Below are 13,338 nucleotides of genomic sequence, written 5' to 3'. Positions count from 1 at the left end.
TCACAGTAGCATGGGTTCGAATCCCGGCGAGGGAAGAACCAAAAATTTGCGAAAGCAAATTTACAGATCTAACATTGTTGGATTGATGTTTAGACGAGTTGTATATATATATATATATATATATATATATATATATATATAACAAGTCTAAAAGAATACAACATCACCAAAAACACAATAAAACGAACAATATGTTAGATATTTCGGATAACAGATATCCTTCTTCGGTAATTGCACGATGAAAGTATATTAGTACGTCTGAGTCAGTGACAACCCTACAACAGATGTATCCATCGGATCGCCATCAATGATGGTGATACATGGCTGTGTACATAATGTATATACAACTCGTCTAAACATCAACCCAACAATGTTAGATCTGTAAATTTGCTTTCGCAAATTTTTGGTTCTTCCCTCGCCGGGATTTGAACCCATGCTACTGTGATATCGTGACACCAAATCGCCTGCACTGCAGCCGTCCCGCTAGACCACACGACCACCTGGGCTCTCAAAAAAAGAGCTTCCGGTGGGCATGTGTTACCTTTCCACGTCAGTTTTAATCTAGCGGCGTACTACAGTACATGATAATATAAGGCATGAAGATGTTATTGTTACAGATCAGCTAAATTATCCATAGTAAAGGATCCTACAAATTAATGTAATATACAGTCACAGAAAATAATTATATTCATAAGTACGTCTGAGTCAGATATATATATATATATACATCAGAACGTGTGTTGAAGCTTTTCGATAGTACAGGTCACAGGAGAATCGGAAAGTTTTAGTTGACCAACAGAGATTAACTTTAATATTGAAACTTGATTTGTTACTTTCTAGGCTAGTTAATAAAAAAACGCATTTCTGTTATATTTTTTAATTTCTTCTGATAGATGGTAATGCTGGAAAACACTTCTCCCGTTTCAGGCACCAGAACCACCCTGAAAAAAAGCCCAAAACCACACCCAGCATCAGGCAACACAAGCAGTACAGACATTGTCTGGATCATCATCCAATAAAAATTCAGATATGTCCCAGTCATTTAACAGTCAGATTGGTACTGTAAATAGATATAGGAAGATGTGGTGTGAGTGCCAATGAGACAACTCTCCATCTAGATATGGGTGGAGATAATCCTTCACAAATGGCAGCTCTTCCAATCACCCAGAATGGTCAAATTGTATTTACCAATTATGGACAGATTGGAGGTAATAAAAAACAAATTAATATAAACTATTTTTTACAGACTTCACAAAATTTATGTCAGAAATTGTTTTTGTGTATGGAAGTTTGTATAATAATATCCAGTACCTGATAGTTTTTGTGACAAAAATGATAATTGGCTCTGTAATGATGTTATTGGAAATCCTACGCCTGCTTGTATGAGTTAAAATTATCTCTAAATATAAAGGAGCATGAACAGTACATTTTTTTACAAAATTTTTTTTTTTTATAAATTTTGAATCATTTTATTCATCACAGATCATAGCATTATTGGTAAGTTTAAAAGAACTTGATTTACTTTAAAAAGTTATTTTCAAGGAAACCCCACTTTTTGTATCTTTCTACTCATACATAATTTGAAAGAATCCTCCTTTTTGGCAGAAAAAAATCAAAACAAACGACCAGGGCCAGTGTCAACGAAGCTGTCCTAGGACTAAGACAAGTCTTAGGATGGTCTTAGGACACATCTTAGTCCTAAGTCGGGTTAACGAAAGTCTCCTAAAATAAGATACGTCCTAAGTTTGTTCCTAAAGTTAGGATATACAATTAGGTGTCTTAGGATAGTCATAAGGGTTACATCGTCCTAAAACGTAATAAAAACAACAAATATGGCATAAACTCAATACTAAAAATACTAATATAATATTAAACTATCATTAGATAAAATTAATAACAAAAAATATTGTTTAAGGTTTGTTAAAGATTTAATTGTATTATAATAAATTGTTTCGTGCTGCCTTTTTTGAAGCCTAAACATTACTATCAGCATGAGCAACACTGATATTTTAAATAATGTAAATATGGGGAAAAGTTTACTTCTTTTTTTAATACCTAATTCTGATTCGATATATGTAATGAAATCGAGTGGACCTAAGGACAAAACTAGTTTATGTACTAAAATTGCAGCACGAATATCACAAATTTTTGTGACCATTTACTTTTGTTTTCGTATTAAATTCATTTTTATCTTTTATCATATTTAAAAATGTATTTATTAGTATTCCGTAAAAACTAACTTTTATTTTGCGTTAATTGTTTTCATCCTCCCTCTCTTTACATATAGGTTCTAAAATACAATTTAATCTATGTGTTACAAATCTCTACATATATTTTCAATTAAATAATATGTTAGGATGGTCCTAGGACCATCGTAGTTAGGACTGTCCTACGACAGTTTTACATCCTAAGACATGTCGTAGACACGTCCTAAGACCATCCTAAATAATGTCCTAAGACCTATCTTAGGACATATCCTAGGATACTTTCATTGACACGGCCCCCAGAGCTTTCCATAAAAAATAGTATAAATTGATAGAGGATTAATTGAGGAATCAAAAAAGAAAAAATAATCTATGGGTCAATGAGCTTGTTTTCGAGATATTAGCCATTGGAACTTTGACGGAAAAATGTTCTCTCTTACTTTTTCATAGCTTTATCATTGACCAATCAAATTTCTCAAAAACTATTAAATAATAAATAAGATTAATATGAATATCTAACTTGAAGCACATCACTTTTTACTTTGCCTTAATTGTATTATACTGGGAATTTATGTTTGCTATGGTATAATGTCACAATTTTTAATGGAAATGCAATTTATTTTAAATAAAATGCTGTAAATAAATATTTATGTTTTCTGTCCAACCAGCCAGGGGCCGTGTCAATGAAAGTATCCTAGGATATGTCCTAAGATAGGTCTTAGGACATTATTTAGGATGGTCTTAGGACGTGTCTGAGACATGTCTTAGGATGTAAAACAAAGCTGTCTTAGGACAGTCCTAACTACGATGGTCTTAGGACCACCCTAACACATTTATTTAATTGAAAATATATGTAGAGATTTGTATGACACAGATTGAATTGTATTTTAGAACCTATATGCAAAGAGAGGGAGGATGACTCTTATATAGATAACAATTAATGCCAAATAAAAGTTAAAGTTTTTACGGAATACTAATAAATACGTTATTAATATTATAAAAGATATACATGAATTTAATACGAAAACAAACGTAAATGGTCACAATACTTTAGTGATATTCGTGCTGCAATTTTAGTACATAAACTAGTTGTGTCCTTAGGTCCACTCGATTTCTTTTCATGTATTACATGTATCGAATCAGGATTAGGTAAAAAAGAAAACTTTTTACCCTATTTGAATTATTTAAAATATGTTGCTTATGATAATTTATAATTGTTTAGGCTTTAAAAAAGGCAACACAAAATAATTTAATATAATAATACGATTAAATCTTTAACAAACATTAAACAATATATTTTTTAAATTAATTTTATCTAAATTAAATGATAGTTATATATTGTATTAGTATTTTTAGTATTGAGTTTATGCCATATTTGTTGTTTTTATTACGTTTTAGGCCGATGTAACCTTTAGGACTATCCTAAGACACCTAATTGAATATCCTAACTTTAGGACCAAATTTAGGACATATCTTATTTTATGAGACTTTCGTTAACCCGACTTAGGACTAAGACGTGTCCTAAGACCATCCTAAGACATGTCTTAGTCCTAGGACAGCTTCGTTGACACGGCCCCAGATCAATATATGGGTATTTTAAATTTAACCATTTTGTTGGAAACTACTCAAGATTGTGCCAACAGCTGAAAGAAGTTCGATATGTGCTTAAATTAACATTAAGACATGTGCACTCAGTTATAAATTAATGTAAATGAAAGCTATGAACTTTATAGGTATTAAAGGCATACGATACAGTTACAGGGGAGGTCATGACGTTGCTAACGTAAATTGTTTTTTTCGCGACGTCAAACTATGATTTATCGTGAAAAAGTGCAGTTTTCGACTGAGTTTCATCATTCAAACTGATTTAGATGTTATTTGATTTAATTAAGTAAGAGGATAATGTGTGCAAATTTCCACGTATATAGTGCATTTTTTTTTAATATGATAATTATACATGCAAAAAATGATGTTTTTTTCTACTTTGATGAATATTTGATTAATAGGAGTTGTTTGCAAAAACAAAATGCACAAATGTGAAGAACCTTTATATAAAACAGAATTTACAAATTATTTAACAAACAACAGATTTAAATCTCTTTAATTGTATTTTATATGCACCATTAGTTTACACATTTATCGAAAGTAAAAAAAAAAAACCCCACCAATATCAATTTAAAAAACAAGCATTTGTTTTAATTAACTTTTAAACATAATAAAAAATAAAAGTTATTAGCTTTATATGTATTTATTGTATATCTGGTGAGGCAATTTTTAATGCATTTATCACTACAATATTAATGGCTAATCTCTGTTTTAATAACATCAATATTGCTTGGAATCAAAGTTTACAATATATTGGATCGATTTTAGTTTGACTGTATCATTTATTATTATGTAAGAATACGTTTGGGTTAAATTGCCTTTCTATAGGGTACCACACGGTATTTTTAATTATTTGAACGGTATTTATAATTCATTTAAATTCACCGCCAGGTATCTTAAGAACGTCCGGTACCCCATCTTTGAAGCTGTCAGGTACCGCCCGGTAGCCCATCGTTAGAACCGTCGAGGTACCGCCCGGTAGCCCATCGTTAGAACCGTCGAGGTACCGCCCGGTACCCCATCTTTTAAAATGTCATGTTACCGAGAGAGAATATATAGATAGAGTGAGAGAATTGAGATTGTTAGTTATAAGTGTTGAGAGTAATATTGTGTTAGTGAATTAGGATTATCATTTTTATTATGTCAAACTGATATACATTTAACAGAGTACATAGTGATTTGAATTGAAACTTTGTGTTGTGGTTTGTTTTCTTTGTGCCATTTGAGTATGGATTTTACGTAATTTACGCTACAAAAATAACACATCGACAAACACGAATGCATACAAAAAACAAAAACGCTACAATATTACCATGACAGAACATAAAGTAAATGATATTAATTTTTTAAGAAAAATGTGAAAAAAGAAATTAGAAAAATTAAAGATTAAGATTATAAATTTGATACGTCCGAAGCACTTTCTAAATTAACCTTTATCAGAATCGTTCAAAGCAGGAAATTTGAAAGTCGATTACATACAAAAACCGAACAAGTTGAAGAGCTATATTTCAAAAAAGGACCAAAAATATAGCCAAATCTATTCAAAGTCTACTCTGTCGTAGGGAGTTGAAAACTGAGTTTCTATTAGTTTCAATATTTGTTAATGTTGAAGGTTTATATCTGAGGTCAACTTCATTTTTCCAAATTGTTAATTCGTGTAAAGTGAGTTATATTCCATATATGTTGCATGCACTGTTGCAATCTAAGCATATTCTGCTCAGGTGAAAATGGGACAAAACACTTTTCCATTAACATTTTAATTGTGCTTTTTAAATTAGCATATCTGATCATAAGACAAAACATATACCATGCATATTCTTTCTATAAACAGAAAAATTTGCGAACAGAGTTAAGATTGTTCTTTGTTAGCTACTGTCTCAATTTATTTTGCTGATTTTGAGTGCACTATAGTTCAAGAAGTACGTATGATTTAATGTGACCAAGTGGCACATGATCGAAAGGAAATGTTGGTTATACATAAATGAGACAGCAAACAAATTAAAGAATCATATAAACATGTAAAGAGAATCACACAGAGTTCAATAATTATAATAGATTGATGTCTCCACAGTAAATTAGTACACGTATTGTCGAAATGCACATCGTTTCAAGTAAAATTGGAACCTTTGATGCTGTCGCATTCCTGAATGAAAATACCGTTATCGCTTTAATAGTTAAATATGGGATATCGACTGGTTAAATTGACACATACAATTTGTAACATAAACATAATTAAATGAAAAACTTTTTTATTTGAAAATATCAGTTTTCTGCATTTATTTCTGTAATGGCTGAATCAGTTGATTTGCTTTTTTTTGTGTACATTTCTATCAAAAGAGGTACAGTACTATTTCGTTCTTGTTGAGGGCTTTAGATATTTGGTCTATGTATGAGAAAACTGTATTTAACAGTTTAAGTTTTGAGAGAAATAAAAACATGGGGCTTGTCTAGTATATATAAAAAATATTGGCATCTTTGAATAAATATTCTGACAAAATTAATAAAAAGAAGACATTTTTAAACTAAATCAACAGGAACTTAATGCTTGTCCCTTACTAAAACGTCTACACAGGATCTGTATTTTTATCAATAGGAACTTAATTCTTGTCCCTTACTAAAACGTCTACACAGGATCTGTATTTTAATCAATAGGAACGTAATTCTTGTCCCTTACTAAAACTTCTACACAGGATCTGTATTTTAATCAATAGAAACTTAATTCTTGTCCCTTACTAAAACGTCTACACAGGATCTGTATTTTAATCAACAGGAACTTAATTCTGGTCCCTTACTAAAACGTCTACACAGGATCTGTATTTTAATCAACAGGAACTTAATTCTTGTCCCTTACTAAAACGTCTACACAGGATTTGTATTTTAATCAATAGGAACGTAATTCTTGTCCCTTACTAAAACTTCTACACAGGATCTGTATTTTAATCAATAGAAACTTAATTCTTGTCCCTTACTAAAACGTCTACACAGGATCTGTATTTTAATCAACAGGAACTTAATTCTTGTCGCTTACTAAAACGTCTACACAGGATCTGTATTGTATTAATTAGGAAATTAATTCTTGTCCCTTACTAAAACGTCTACACAGGATCTGTATTGTAATCAATAGGAACTTAATTCTTGTCCCTTACTAAAACGTCTACACAGGATCTGTATTGTAATCAATAGGAACTTAATTCTTGTCCCTTACTAAAACGTCTACACAGGATCTGTATTTTAATCAATAGGAACTTAATTCTTGTCCCTTTCTAAAACGTCTACACAGGATCTGTATTTTAATCAATAGGAAATTAATTCTTGTCCCTTACTAAAACGTCTACACAGGATCTTTATTGTAATCAATAGGATATTAATTCTTGTCCCTTACTAAAACGTCTACACAGGATCTGTATTGTAATCAATAGGAACTTAATTCTTGTCGCTTACTAAAACGTGTACACAGGATCTGTATTTTAATCAATAGGAACTTAATTCTTGTCCCTTACTAAAACGTCTACACAGGATCTGTATTTTAATCAATAGGAACTTAATTCTTGTCCCTTACTAAAGCGTCTACACAAGATCTGTTTTGTATTAATTAGGAAATTAATTCTTGTCCCTTACTAAAACGTCTACACAGGATCTGTATTGTAATCAATAGGAACTTAATTCTTGTCCCTTACTAAAACGTCTACACAGGATCTGTATTTTAATCAATAGGAACTTAATTCTTGTCCCTTACTAAAACGTCTACACAGGATCTGTATTTTAATCAATAGGAACTTAATTATTGTCCCTTACTAAAACGTCTACACAGGATCTGTATTTAAAAAAAAGGAACTTAATTCTTGTCCCTTACTAAAACGTCTACACAGGATCTGTATTTTAATCAATAGGAACTTAATTATTGTCCCTTACTGAAACGTCTACACAGGATCTGTATTGTAATCAATATGAACTTAATTCTTGTCCCTTACTAAAACGTCTACACAGGATCTGTATTTTAATCAATAGGAACTTAATTCTTATCCCTTACTAAAACGTCTACACAGGATCTGTATTTTTATCAATAGGAACTTAATTCTTGTCCCTTACTAAAACGTCTACACAGGATCTGTATTTTAATCAATAATAACTTAATTCTTGTCCCTTACTAAAACGTCTACACAGGATCTGTATTTTAAAAAATAGGAACTTAATTATTGTCCCTTACTAAAACGTCTACACAGGATCTGTATTGTAATCAATAGGAACTTAATTCTTATCCCTTACTAAAACGTCTACACAGGATCTGTATTTTTATCAATAGGAACTTAATTCTTGTCCCTTACTAAAACGTCTACACAGGATCTGTATTTTAAAAAATAGGAACTTAATTCTTGTCCCTTACTAAAACGTCTACACAGGATCTGTATTGTAATCAATAGGAACTTAATTCTTGTCCCTGACTAAAACGTCTACACAGGATCTGTATTTTTATCAATAGGAACTTAATTCTTGTCCCTTACTAAAACGTCTACACAGGATCTGTATTTTAATCAATAAGAACTTAATTCTTGTCCCTTACTTAAACGTCTACACAGGATCTGTATTTTAAAAAATAGGAACTTAATTATTGTCCCTTACTAAAACGTCTACACAGGATCTGTATTGTAATCAATAGGAACTTAATTCTTATCCCTTACTAAAACGTCTACACAGGATCTGTATTTTTATCAATAGGAACTTAATTCTTGTCCCTTACTAAAACGTCTACACAGGATCTGTATTTTAAAAAATAGGAACTTAATTCTTGTCCCTTACTCAAACGTCTACACAGGATCTGTATTGTAATCAATAGGAACTTAATTCTTGTCCCTGACTAAAACGTCTACACAGGATCTGTATTGTAATCAATAGGAACTTAATTCTTGTCCCTTACTAAAACGTCTACACAGGATCTGTATTGTAATCAATAGGAACTTAATTCTTGTCCCTGACTAAAACGTCTACACAGGATCTGTATTGTAATCAATAGGAACTTAATTCTTTTCCCTTACTAAAACGTCTACACAGGATCTGTATTTTAATCAATAGGAAATTAATCATTGTCCCTTACTAAAACGTCTACACAGGATCTGTATTTTAATCAATAGGAACTTAATTCTTGTCCCTTACTGAAACGTCTACACAGGATATGTATTTTAATCAATAGGAATTTAATTCTTGTCGCTTACTAAAACGTCTACACAGGATATGTATTTTAATCAATAGGAATTTAATTCGTGTCCCTTACTAAAACGTCTACACAGGATCTGTATTTTATTCAATAGGAACTTAATTCTTGTCCCTTACTAAAACGTCTACACAGGATCTGTATTGTTATCAATAGGAACTTAATTATTGTCCCTTACTAAAACGTCTACACAGGATCTGTATTTTAAAAAATAGGAACTTAATTCTTGTCCCTTACTAAAAAGTCTACACAGGATCTGTATTGTAATCAATAGACACTTAATTCTTGTCCTTTACTAAAACTTCTACACAGGATCTGTATTGCAATCAATAGGAACTTAATTCGTGTCCCTTACTAAAACGTCTACACAGGATCTGTATTTTAATCAATAGGAACTTAATTCTTGTCCCTTACTAAAACGTCTACACAGGATCTGTATTTTAATCAATAGGAAATTAATCATTGTCCCTTACTGAAACGTCTACACAGGATATGTATTTTAATCAATAGGAATTTAATTCTTGTCGCTTACTAAAACGTCTACACAGGATATGTATTTTAATCAATAGGAACTTAATTCTTGTCCCTTACTAAAACGTCTACACAGGATCTGTATTTTAAAAAATAGGAACTTAATTCTTGTCCCTTACTCAAACGTCTACACAGGATCTGTATTGTAATCAATAGGAACTTAATTCTTGTCCCTGACTAAAACGTCTACACAGGATCTGTATTGTAATCAATAGGAACTTAATTCTTGTCCCTTACTAAAACGTCTACACAGGATCTGTATTGTAATCAATAGGAACTTAATTCTTGTCCCTGACTAAAACGTCTACACAGGATCTGTATTGTAATCAATAGGAACTTAATTCTTTTCCCTTACTAAAACGTCTACACAGGATCTGTATTTTAATCAATAGGAAATTAATCATTGTCCCTTACTAAAACGTCTACACAGGATCTGTATTTTAATCAATAGGAACTTAATTCTTGTCCCTTACTGAAACGTCTACACAGGATATGTATTTTAATCAATAGGAATTTAATTCTTGTCGCTTACTAAAACGTCTACACAGGATATGTATTTTAATCAATAGGAATTTAATTCGTGTCCCTTACTAAAACGTCTACACAGGATCTGTATTTTATTCAATAGGAACTTAATTCTTGTCCCTTACTAAAACGTCTACACAGGATCTGTATTGTTATCAATAGGAACTTAATTATTGTCCCTTACTAAAACGTCTACACAGGATCTGTATTTTAAAAAATAGGAACTTAATTCTTGTCCCTTACTAAAAAGTCTACACAGGATCTGTATTGTAATCAATAGACACTTAATTCTTGTCCTTTACTAAAACTTCTACACAGGATCTGTATTGCAATCAATAGGAACTTAATTCGTGTCCCTTACTAAAACGTCTACACAGGATCTGTATTTTAATCAATAGGAACTTAATTCTTGTCCCTTACTAAAACGTCTACACAGGATCTGTATTTTTACCAATAGGAACTTAATTCTTGTCCCTTACTTAAACGTCTACACAGGATTTGTATTTTTAAAAAATAGGAACTTAATTCTAATCCCTTACTAAAATGTTTTCACAGGATCTGTATTTTAATCAATAAGAACTTAATTATTGTCCCTTACTAAAACGTCTACACAGGATCTGTATTTTAAAAAATAGGAACTTAATTATTGTCCCTTACTAAAACGTCTACACAGGATCTGTATTGTAATCAACAGGAACTTAATTCTTGTCCCTTACTAAAACGTCTACATAGGATCTGTATTGCAATCAATCGGTACTTAATTATTGTCCCTTACTAAAACATCTACACAGGATCTGTATTGTAATCAATAGAAACTTAATTCTTGTCACTTACTTAACGTCTACACAGGATCTGTATTGTAATCATTAGGAACTTAATTCTTGTCCCTTACTAAAACGTCTACACAGGATCTGTATTGTAATCAATAGGAACTTAATTCTTGTCCCTTACTAAAACGTCTACACAGGATCTGTATCGTAATCAATAGGGACTTAATTCTTGTCCCTTTCTGAAACGTCTACACAGGATCTGTATTGTCATCAATAGGAACTTAATTCTTGTCCCTTACTAAAACGTCTACACAGAATCTGTATTTTTATCAATAAGAACTTAATTCTTGTCCCTTACTAAAACGTCTACACAGGATCTGTATTTTAATCAATAGGAAATTAATTCTTGTCCCTTACTAAAACGTCTACACAGGATCTGTATTTTAATCAATAGGAATTTAATTCTTGTCCCTTACTAAAACGTCTACACAGGATCTGTATTTTAATCAATAGGAACTTAATTCTTGTCCCTTACTAAAACGTCTACACAGGATCTGTATTTTAAAAAAAAGGAACTTAATTCTTGTCCCTTACTACAACGTCTACACAGGATCTGTATTGTAATCAATAGGAACTTAATTCTTGTCCCTTACTAAAACGTCTACACAGGATCTGTATTTTAATCAATAGGAACTTAATTCTTGTCCCTTACTAAAACGTCTACACAGGATCTGTATTTTAATCAATAGGAAATTAATTATTGTCCCTTACTAAAACGTCTACACAGGATCTGTATTGTAATCAATAGGATATTAATTCTTGTCCCTAACTAAAACGTCTACACGGGATCTGTATTTTAATAAATAGGAACTTAATTCTTGTCGCTTACTAAAACGTGTACACAGGATCTGTATTGTATAAATTAGGAAATTAATTCTTGTCCCTTACTAAAACGTCTACACAGGATCTGTATTGTCATCAATCAGAACTTAATTCTTGTCCCTTACTAAAACGTCTACACAGGATCTGTATTTTAATCAATAGGAACTTAATTCTTGTCCCTTACTAAAACGTCTACACAGGATCTGTATTTTAATCAATAGGAACTTAATTATTGCCCCTTACTAAAACGTCTACACAGGATCTGTATTTAAAAAAAAGGATATTAATTCTTGTCCCTTACTAAAACGTCTACACAGGATCTGTATTTTAATCAATAGGAACTTAATTCTTGTCCCTTACTAAAACGTCTACACAGGATCTGTATTGTAATCAATAGGGACTTAATTCTTGTCCCTTTCTGAAACGTCTACACAGGATCTGTATTGTCATCAATAGGAACTTAATTCTTGTCCCTTACTAAAACGTCTACACAGAATCTGTATTTTTATCAATAAGAACTTAATTCTTGTCCCTTACTAAAACGTCTACACAGGATCTGTATTTTAATCAATAGGAAATTAATTCTTGTCCCTTACTAAAACGTCTACACAGGATCTGTATTTTAATCAATAGGAACTTAATTCTTGTCCCTTACTAAAACGTCTACACAGGATCTGTATTTTAATCAAAAGGAACTTAATTCTTGTCCCTTACTAAAACGTCTACACAGGATCTGTATTTAAAAAAAAAGGAACTTAATTCTTGTCCCTTACTACAACGTCTACACAGGATCTGTATTGTAATCAATAGGAACTTAATTCTTGTCCCTTACTAAAACGTCTACACAGGATCTGTATTTTAATCAATAGGAACTTAATTCTTGTCCCTTACTAAAACGTCTACACAGGATCTGTATTTTAATCAATAGGAAATTAATTATTGTCCCTTACTAAAACGTCTACACAGGATCTGTATTGTAATCAATAGGATATTAATTCTTGTCCCTTACTAAAACGTCTACACGGGATCTGTATTTTAATAAATAGGAACTTAATTCTTGTCGCTTACTAAAACGTGTACACAGGATCTGTATTGTATAAATTAGGAAATTAATTCTTGTCCCTTACTAAAACGTCTACACAGGATCTGTATTGTCATCAATCAGAACTTAATTCTTGTCCCTTACTAAAACGTCTACACAGGATCTGTATTTTAATCAATAGGAACTTAATTCTTGTCCCTTACTAAAACGTCTACACAGGATCTGTATTTTAATCAATAGGAACTTAATTATTGTCCCTTACTAAAACGTCTACACAGGATCTGTATTTAAAAAAAAGGATATTAATTCTTGTCCCTTACTAAAACGTCTACACAGGATCTGTATTTTAATCAATAGGAACTTAATTCTTGTCCCTTACTAAAACGTCTACACAGGATCTGTATTGTAATCAATATGAACTTAATTCTTGTCCCTTACTAAAACGTCTACACAGGATCTGTATTTTAATCAATAGGAACTTAATTCTTATCCCTTACTAAAACGTCTACATAGGATCTGTATTTTTATCAATAGGAACTTAATTCTTGTCCCTTACTAAAACGTCTACAC

Source organism: Mytilus trossulus, chromosome 1 (genome assembly GCF_036588685.1).
Source record: "Mytilus trossulus isolate FHL-02 chromosome 1, PNRI_Mtr1.1.1.hap1, whole genome shotgun sequence".
NCBI lineage: Eukaryota > Metazoa > Mollusca > Bivalvia > Mytilida > Mytilidae > Mytilus > Mytilus trossulus.
This window is presented reverse-complemented; position numbering follows the sequence as displayed.